Source organism: Chiloscyllium plagiosum, unplaced genomic scaffold (assembly GCF_037043375.1).
Source record: "Chiloscyllium plagiosum isolate Xiang-an unplaced genomic scaffold, Cpla_swu_hap1 HiC_scaffold_12, whole genome shotgun sequence".
In the NCBI taxonomy this organism is placed as follows: domain Eukaryota; kingdom Metazoa; phylum Chordata; class Chondrichthyes; order Orectolobiformes; family Hemiscylliidae; genus Chiloscyllium; species Chiloscyllium plagiosum.
The window spans coordinates 25603790-25614464 of record NW_028270150.1 but is presented as its reverse complement, the minus strand read 5'-3'; positions in this window follow the sequence as shown (position 1 = coordinate 25614464).

The following is a 10675-nucleotide window of genomic DNA, read 5'->3' as shown; positions in this document are numbered from 1 at the left end:
CACATACAGAAGGCAGGCAAATGTACTTCTCATTTTTTCTGAACAATCACTCAGCAAACAAGGAATTCAATCAATCACAAAGATCAAATGCACACATATACTTTGTTTTTCATCTTACTATTTGACCAATAATTCCACAAAAGTGTACTGTTAGTCAACTGAGTAAATATCTGTTGAGATCACATGCTTGAAAGTAATTATATACAGCTTTATTCACAAATCAGACCTGAAATTAGCTTCATCTGAATTCCCAATTTTCTACAAATTAAGGGCAGGAGTAGGCAGCTCAGTGTCTTGAATTTGTTCTGCCATTCACCCAGATTATGGCTCATCTGATGGTGGCCTCAACTCTTTTTTTTGCCTCCACTTCTACATTAGTGTTCCCTTGTCAATCAAGAAACCATCTAACTCAATGTTAAAAATATTCAGTGACCCTATATGTCCCACACTCTTTGTGGAATACTCTTCCATCGGCCAACAATCCAATAACAGAATAAAGTTCTCCTCATCTCCAACTTAATTGGAAGCTCCTTATTTTTAAACTGACCCCAGGTCCAGTCAATTGCAAAAGGGAAAAATTCTCAGAATATATCTTGGCAGATACCCTTGGAATCTTATACATGCCAATAAAATCTCCTCTCATTCTTGTAAATTCCAAACTGACTCAGCTTGTCCAACCTTTCTTCATAAGATAACCTATTCATCCAAGAAAAGAATCAAATAAATGCTTTGTGTACTGTTTCTAATTCAATTCATCCTTAGTTAAATCAGGCATCCAAAATTGTACACAAGACTCCAAATGTGATCTTGTCAATGTTCTGTACAACTGTAGTAAAACAGCACTACTTTTATATTCTGTTCCCCAGTGATAAATGGTACTATTCCATTTGCCTTCTTAATCACTTGTCGTACTTGCATGTTAACTTTTAGTGACACGTACCAGGACACTGTCGTAAAGTGCAACAGACCCTATTATTCTATCAACTTATTTCATACCTGGGTATTTGGTTTGGAAGAAACCACGTTTAAATGAGCAAGGACACTTTGTTTTGAAATGGCTACAGAAATCACCTGATCTGCAAACTACCCAAACTCTATAGGGATTTGTAAAGTGGATGTCTAAAAAACATTGACAAGAAACTGATTTGCATTAAGATAGTTGAAATGGACAATAAGCAAAGCACCTCTTTCTGCAGGACCTGTAAGAGGGAGAATAGGTCTACCAAATCTCAGTATGCAAAGAGAAGGGCTGATGACCTCCCCTGTCTGTTTCAATGGCATCTTCATAGCTTTGATAATGCAAGATTGAAACTCCTTTCTTAATAAGGTTTGCCTCCATTGTGTCTATAGCCAGCTGTTCACATGACTGAAACCCAACCTAGGAAGAACTAACATTATATACTTCTCTGTAACATCAAGAAGATCTAAATGATGCAATAATATTTCTCAACACTTTTTATCAATCTTGGACCATATTTCTGTTAACAAAATCACAGAGGCAGAGGATTTTAAAATAATAGAAGCTTTAAATGCTACAGTACTCACTGTGAAAATTACTGATTACAGTTAGAAGAGATTGTTACTAGAAGATCAATCAGTTTGTGTTAGCCACAAAGCCACCAGAACTTCAAGGTCACTTAAAGGAATCTCAGAACCTCAGAACCTTACTACAGGCTTTAACTTAATCCAAACTTAATTCCCTTCCCTCCAACCTGACAGCTTGTTCTGTTTCCTTACATGCCAGTCCGCATATGTCATGAGAGTCAGGATGTGTTTTATCTTTTAAAATTTTTATATTTTTAGATGGAAGAGTTTTATTTCATATTTAACTGTTTTACTTCCTACCTCAAGAGACCTGGCTGCCTTGTTTTGACATAGTTTTACACATTGTCAAGTGTATAATAAATTGAAAAATCACGTAATTTTAAAAATTCAAAATCTGTTCAATGACCTCAGGAGTGAGTACAGGGAAATTTATTCAGCCCTCCAGACGTTGTTGTAATAATACCCAGGACCCCCTGTAGTCCAGATGTACTGCAACTTTCCTCCATTTAAAGAATGTTCTGTTTTCTATTTGTCCTGTCAAAGTAGACTCATGGATTCATACAATCCCGATATGTGGAAGCAGGCCATTCAGCTTATTGATTCCACACGGACCCTCCAAAGAGCATCCCACCCAGACACACCACTCCCTACCCTATCTCTGTAACGCTGCATTTCCCATGGCCAATCCACCTAACCTGCACACCTTTAGACTGTGGGAGGAAACTGGAGCATTCAGGGGAAATCTAAGCAGGCACAGGGAGAATGTGCAACCTCTGCACAGATGGTTAAATCCAGGTTCCACTGAGCCACTGTGCCGCCCATCATTCACATTTCCCCACATTTTCAATCCATCAATTTTTGAAGGTTCCTTAAGAACCCCTGCACAATTTACAAAGCTTTATGTCATCACCTAATCTAGTAACCATACATTTGGTCCCTTTATCCAAGCTATTGATATGGATTGTAAATAGTGGAGGCCCAAGCTCTGATCCCTGTGGCACTGTACTCATTACAGCCTGCCAACTCAAAACAACGTACTCATCCCAACTCCCTGCTTTCTGTTAGCCTCTATCCACACTAATAAGGCTAACCCCAGGGGTCGGGCAAACAAATGTTTTGGGGAAGGTAAAGGGCATGGGTGGTATCCCGAACATAGATGGAGAGTTCCTAGACTAAGGGGGACAGGCCAGTGTCAAGGTATGCAGAGATGAGTTCAGTGAGACAGGAGCAGACTGAGACAATGGGTCGACCAGGAAAGTCAGATTTGTGAATCTTCAGTATGACGTAGAATCGGGCGGTGCAGGGTTCACGGACAATGAGGTTGGAGGCTGTGGATGGTAGATCCCAGAGGTGATGAAGTTGTGGATGGTCTGGGGATGGGAGGTGAGGTTTTGGTCTAAGTTCAGTTATATGAAGTTCAAGGAAGAGGCTATCCCATTTTCAATACAGAAGCCATAAAACTTAGCTCTATGGATAGAACAGAGAAGGGAACTCTGTGGAAGAATACAATAAAGAAGTGTTGTTAGCATTAATCAGATTGTATTTTACTGTGTTTCAAAGTCTTTAACTGGTATTACAAGTAAATAGTTTGTTTGTTCTATTTTATCTTCATTTCTTAACTTTTATTGGCCAGGATTAGATAAAGTTGTTTTGCCAAAACACTAACCTTCAATTAAATTTACACTTTTAACTCCGTTATCAGCTTTTGATGAACTCTTTAATAGGGTGTTAATATATTGTGTAGAATTCCTACCTAAGACTAGGAATGGGACTCAGTATCTTTTATCGATGTTTCCACAAGATTTCTTGTAGAGCCTTCAGGAAAAATTAGAGAAATTGATAAGCCAAAGCTGAGAATCTATGCTTCCAATTCATATTTTGAGTTTCAGAGAAAAATTGATCAGAGCCTATGCTTTGGCTAAAAACCATTTGAAATGTGTGCTCAACAATGATAACTAGAGCAGATAAAAAGGACAATGTTTGTTAATTTGCTGTTGAAAATGAACCATTGGTGTCACCACCAGGCCTTAAATGAACATTAAAAGCAAGATTCACTGGACGTTATCAAATCATAAAGAAACTCAATGATGTGAATTATTTAGTGTGCACTTCACACAGGAGAAGATCAGAGATTGTCTAAATAATGAACAAAAATCAATGTTTAGAAAGTGAAACTTACAACTCCATGGAATAGTTCCATAAATAGCATAAATGCATCTAAGGAGAGTCTCATTCAGTCTTGGTGCCTTATGCTACCTGCCAATATTGTTTCAAAATCCCTTTTTGTTTCTCATATTTAATTTCAGCTTACTTCTGAACTTCCTGTATCCATCTTGGTTCTCAAATGTATTTACTTTCTGACCTCTGGCTCATTCATACATTTTCTTCTTTAGTAGAATTTCTATCTCCTTTGTAATCCAGGTTGCTCTGGATGTGTTTGCTTGAACTTTTCTTTTGAGGGAATAAACTTTGACTGAGCCCAAACCATCTCCTCTTTGGAGGTAGTCTTTCACATTGCAATAGATTTTCCTGCCGATATTGGATTCCAGTCCATCCAGCCCGGACCTGTTCCTGCCCCATTGAAATCTGCTCTCCACCAGTTATTTTTCACTGTCATCCTAAAGCTTATGATACAATGATCACTGTTTCCTAAATGTTCGCCCACTGTCACTTAATCTACTTGACCCATCTCATTCCCAAGAATCAGATCTGGCAATGCCTCTTTCTTTTTTGTTGGACTGAACATCCACTGCTGCTCTTACAATGTACAGGAAATTAAAGTTCCCCAATGTAACTTCCTTAAGATATTTACTCCTGTAAAATTTCTTTGCACATTTGGTTCTTATATCCACCCTACTCTCCAGTGGTCTTTCGATTAGTAATGTAATTGAACTCTTTTTATTCCTTATCTCCAGCCAAATCAATTCTGTCCTTGATCCTCTAATATATTCTTTTTCTCCAATACTTCAATGCTGTCCTTAACTAAAAACACCATCCCTTCTCCTTTCCTTCCCATTCCTGTCTTTTCTGATTATCTTGCAACCAGGAATATTTAACATCTCAAATCTACCCTTCCTTAATCCAGTACTCCACTGTTGCTATGACATCATAATCACACAAGGTAATCTATATTGTAATTCCCCAATCTTATTAACTATACTCATATAAGCTATTCATATCCATGAAGTGTAACCCTCATTTACACTTCATTACTTTCGCTTTTGCTCCAACTTGATCTATTAAGTGACTATTGTTTATTTTAGTGCTGTCTGCCTCTCCCAGCATTTCATGAATCCTGGGATTACTTTCTAATATTCTCTCCTGGTCACAGAAAATTCTTCTCTGTTCCCCTAACAATATAATTCCTTTCAGTACTGTACTTCCATTCTTCTTTCTCCCCTCTTATATGCCTGAGCACCCCTGGCGCTATAGGGTCAATTCTTTCTGCACTCATTCAAGGATCCATCACTCCCACTGATATCAAGAACAGCAAACCAGTTAGTGAGCAGGATTTCTAGGGACCTCCGCACTACCTACTTGTTTCCCTTGGACTACTTAGCAGTTCTCATTCCCATCTGCTTTCTTGCCCTAAGAAATGTGACCAGCTCTCTGAACTTGCTATCCATATAGACCTTTGCCTCATGGATGATCTTCAGTGAGCTTGAGCTCTGAAATCCAGGGCTCCAGTTTGCGCAGATGGAGGCACTTCCTACACATGGGCTACATCTGGGTCATAAGAAGAGTCCATGATTCCCCACATGCCACAAAATTGGCATTCTGCTTGGCTGAGCTGTCCTGCATTCCTTAACCATAATTTTTTAAGTTACTTTCCTTCAACATTAAGTACTTTTACTTACTTTATCCTACTTTAAACTTATTCTGGTACCGTTATAAATGGAAAAATCAGTAGAAAGTAGAAATTCTTTGACCTTACTCTAAAACAGGCACCCTCTCCTGTGCCTATAAATTTAAACTTTCCCTGTGCTACTTTAGAAATGTAAGTGTTTCAAACTTACGAGAGTTGAAATACAGTCCCCGACAGCAGCAAGATTTCTTCTCAAACTCAACTAAACAGCCCCAAAACAGCTCCTCTACAGACCTGACTCCTACAACTTGCAAAAGGTAAACGTTGACCAATCAACATGACTTCTGGTCCTTTTTCCCTCGTGTATATCTAGCTTTTCCTTAAACACATCTGAGCTACACCTCAATTACTCATTATGATCGTGCATTCCACATTTATACTATTATTTCAGTAAACAAAAGTTTTTCCTGAATTTCTTATTGGTTTTTGAAGTGACTATCTTACACATATGGTCCATGGTTTTGGATTCCTGCAGAAGCAGAAACATCATTTTTGCATTTGCCTTATCAAATTCCTTTTGAATTTTAAAGACTTTTATTAGCTTCATTACCTTCAACTTCACCTTTTCCACAGTAAGGAGCAGCAGTTCATTTAGTCTTTACCTGAAGCTTGCATTGTACATGCAATGCAAGTGGTTGATATTTATTTTCTAAGAGAAGACAGTGGTGTTCTGGAAGCATTACCGGGTTAATGATCTAGAAACTCCAGGCTAATGGGGACATGGACTTGAATTTACTGCTGCAGCTGGGGAGCTTAAATTCAGTTTTAAGTCTGGAATTATCTGTGAAACTACCATTGATTGTTGGAAAAACAAACTCATCAGGTTCATTAATGTCCTCGACAGAAAGGAATCTGCTATTGTGGCCTTCTTGTGATTCCAGACCAATAGTATTGTGGTTGTTTCTTAACTAACTAAGCCATTCAGTTGTATGGACTTTAGTAATCAAAAAAGTGGTTCAAATCATCTTCTCAAGAACAAATAGGAATGGGCAACAAATGTTAGCTTTGCAAATGATCCCTTGAAACAATTTAATAAATGAGAGGGTAAGGGGAGATGTTAGAAACTCAGGTGATTTACCTTGTTAGATAGACCATGCCTCAGGACATAACTTTTTGACAAGAAAAATCCATAACGATAGCTTAGTTTGCAGTAAGTTCTCCAGTGTGACTGGAAGGGAAAATATCTCTGAATACTTGTCAAAAGCAGAAACTTTCAGAGCAACACTATCAGCTTTAACTGGATCACAGGAAGATTATGTTTTTTTTTCCCACAGTTGTTATAGTACAGAAGAAGACTATTTGGCTCATCATATCTGTGGTGGCTTGACAAAGGTGCAATTCACTTCCTGCATTCTTCCTCTAGCCCTGCACATTCTTCACTCTCAGAATAATAATCCAACTCAGTCTCAATTGCCTCAATTGAACCTGCCTCACCATTGTCTACCTTGGAATGCAGCATCTGCAGTTTTTTTTTTGTCTCTCACCATTGTCTTCAGCAATGCATTCTGTTTTAAAGGTTTTTTTTCAAGTCACCATTTTTTTTTTCACCAATATCTTAGATTTGTGCAGTCACTTATCAATCCAATAGGAACAGCTTTCCTCCCTATGCTCTGTCCAAATTCCTTGTAATTTTATATACCACTGAATTCACAAGTCAATTTATATTCATGATAAAGGGTGTTATATAAAGGGTGTCATAAATACAGGAAATGCTCGTATGCAGAATCTTTAAAATCAGACCCTGAATGGAATCACGTTCATAAGTATGAACAATTGTAGATCGAACATTTATTAATCATCTGGAAAGTGGTGGAAGCAGGATCATTGAATAATTTTAACCCAGAGGTAGATACACTCTTGGTAATATACATTCTTGGTAATAAGGGAGTCAAAGATTATCAGGGGTAGACAGGATTGTGGGGGTGAGAATGCAATCAGATTAGTCATGACCTTGTTGAATGGCCGAGCAGGTTAGAGGGGCCAAATGGCCTACTCCTGTTTCTAATTTGGTGTTCATGTGATTTCCATGGAAAAGTCTGTAGAAAGGACCTCCACTGTTAGAGATGAAAAATGTCTGACTTTTAAACCTGCCCTCTACGAACCAACCTCCGGTGGTCAGGGAACAGAATTATTTTGAACTCCTAAAGGAAGGTCATCTAAACATCCCCAGGTAAGTACTAATTTAAAATACCTCTGTCAAAATGCAATTATTTATTACTGACAGGTCCAGTCATCTATGCTCAGTAAATATGTCCAGAAGTATCTGATTACATAATAACTTGCAACTACAGGGCGTGGGACTCATAAATGAGTGCTGATAAATATCCCAGAGAACTGACAGAACCAGTGGAAGAAAAATTCCGGCATCCGTGAGAGGCCACCTTGGGGGGAAAGCAGAGATTTAAACCAGAGTCATATTCATCATAATTAGGAATTTTTTTTAAAGTTTGAAAGACAATTCATCCATGGCAAATTAAGAATTAAAATGGAAATTCAATTAATCATTGAATTTGATTAATTCAATGAAGGCTCCTATTTTTTATTGTAGTATATTTTCTTTTCTTTATTCCTTCTTTAATGACTGGGGTCCAATTCCTCAGTACCCAGTCCTCTTACATTTTGTTGGAGCAATGTTTCTTCACTAGTAAGCTACATGTTGATCCAGCCTTGATACAATGTCCAAATATGCCAGCATTCCAGAGGAGCTATTGGGTATGATTCCCAAGCTGATGTTTCCTCTCTAATCCAATTGTTATCATTACCTAACTCTGATCGACCACAAATTAAACCAGAGACTCTCTTAGCGAGACTCCCTGCCTCTCCAAACTGAACAAGACTACTATTTTCAAAGTGATTCTCTACCCAAACTACAGCTGTGGCATTTCACCCACCGATAGTGATATTTGTGATAAGCTTACGTTCAGAAGTATGCAAGATTCTTTAGAGAACAGCCCCTGTCACAAATTCTCTGAAAGCATTTCTGTATAGAGAAGTTTATTGGTTTCCACATTTTTTTATTCCCCAATTCCCTGCCAACAATTACATTCTTGATATTGGTCATCTACTTTGTGAAGAATCCCAGGCCTAAGGTTGCAATGTACCCTTCGATAAGACAATAAGTTAACGCTAACACAGCTCACCAATGTGCTGTCATAAATTTTGCTTTTAATCCCAGTTATGTCAGGTCCTTAAACAAGCACAAATCACTCACTAGGTTAGGCAATGATTCCCAAATCCAGACTTTTGTTCTTAACTTCTCTGAGATCTTTGAACAATGATGAATGGTCCAACTCCATGAAAACTGGGGCAGTCGAGGAGATGCTGTCCCTCCCCAATGGAACTGACCAGAGAAGGGGTGCAACAGAGGGCTGCTACTGGCACCCTGTGTCCTGCCCAGTATTTGTAACCCCTCCCACTGTAGTGATTGTAATGAAATCAGCCAGATGGACCTCATAGAATAGGAGTTCCCTGAGTGGAGCTGTTAAAATGTCCAATCAGAGAGCCCTGGCTGTCAGATGTAAACAGGATATCAGAGGTTCTGTTTTCTCGGAGAACTGGCTCTGAGAAGCTGGACCAGTGTCAAATATGATGCACATGTAAATACAGGGTGACTTGGTGATGGGATACTGGCCTCTGTGGGGTTATTTCACCCACCTATGCTCTAAAACAATAGGACCCTGTGAAAATCTAGTGTCTTTCCTCAAATTATTTGAGTAATTCTAGTTTTTTCTATTTCCAAATTCCAATTTCCAGTGCCTCCTATATTTTGCTTCTTGCCTACATAAATTACTTGCTCTTTCCTGGGTAAGTTTTATAAGGAGTTTATAGGGATTCTGTCAGGGCTGAAGTTGGAGATGTACAATCACTCCTATATGCATGAACGCCTACCACCATCTTGGAGAGAAGCTAATACTTCCTTAATTCTTAAGAAGGGGAAGGTTCCTGAGGATTGTACCTCATACAGACCCATCTCTCTGTTAAATTCAGATTTCAAGATTCTGTCCAAGATCCTGGCGCTGAGATTGGAAAGGGTGTTGCCCCATATTATTAAAGAGGACCAGACAGGCTTTATAAGGGGCGTAGGTCCTCTAATAATATTAGAAGGTTGCTGAATGTGGTCCAAGTTTGTCAGCAACAATCGATTCAGGGGTTGGTGGTTTCCTTAGATGCAGAGAAAGCATTTGACCGGGTGGAATGGCTGTATCTTTTTTATGTCTTAGAACAGTTTGGGTTGGGTGGGATCTTTGCTAGGTGAGTGGAGGTTTTATATCACCACCCTCTGGCTGCGGTCATCACCAATGGGATGAAGTCTGGGAATTTTAGCATTGGTAGGGGTTGTCGGCAAGGCTGCCTCCTCTCACCGTTGTTGTTTAGTTGGTGATAGAGCCGCTGGCAGAGGCCATTCGTCAGAATGTAATCTTGTATGCGCTTGATCCCGCTCCGGAAGTGGGATCAAGCGCATACAAGATTACATTGTAATGCAATGATGTCCTTCTGTTTTTAATCGAACCCGATGACCTCCGTACCCCATTTGATACAATGTATCAATTCATTTGAGGCTATTTCAGGATATAAAATTAACTTCGCAAAATTGGAGGCTATGCCTTTGGGGAACCTTAAGAATGCCCTAAGTTCCCTTTTAAGTGGTCATGGGCTGGGTTCCGGTACCTAGGCATTTTTATTACCCCAAGTTTGATCTGTTATTTCAGACTAACTTTGCTCACTTGCTCAACAATATTAGGCGAGATCTCCAGAGATGGGAGGCTCTTCCAATTTCATGGCTTGCCGAATATCTCTCATTAAGATGAATGTTCTTCCTCGTTTGCTTTATCCCATGCGTATGCTCCCTATAATGTTTCCCAGGCCAACGCTGCTGAACCTTATGGGATGGTTTGGTTCCTTTGTCTGGCATCATGGGCGGCCCCTCATCAAACTTAGTAAATTGCAGTTCCCTCAAGAAGGGGGAGGAGTTAATTTCCCAAACATCAGAAGGTATCAATTGAGTTCCCTGCTGTCCTTTGTCTGTGATAGGGTAGGTAACGATCCAAACTCAGTATGGCTAGACATTGAGGCCTCCCAGGCAAAGTGCCCTCTTAGTAACCTCTTGTTCATGGATAAGATGAGGACAGTTATGGACCACTGCCAGAACCCCATTGTCATCAGTACAGTCAAGGTATGGAGGGCGATGCGTCAGAGTGAGGGTTATTTATCTAAGACTTCGCCACTTACGTCTATAGTTGGCATGCCAGGGTTCCGACCAGGGAT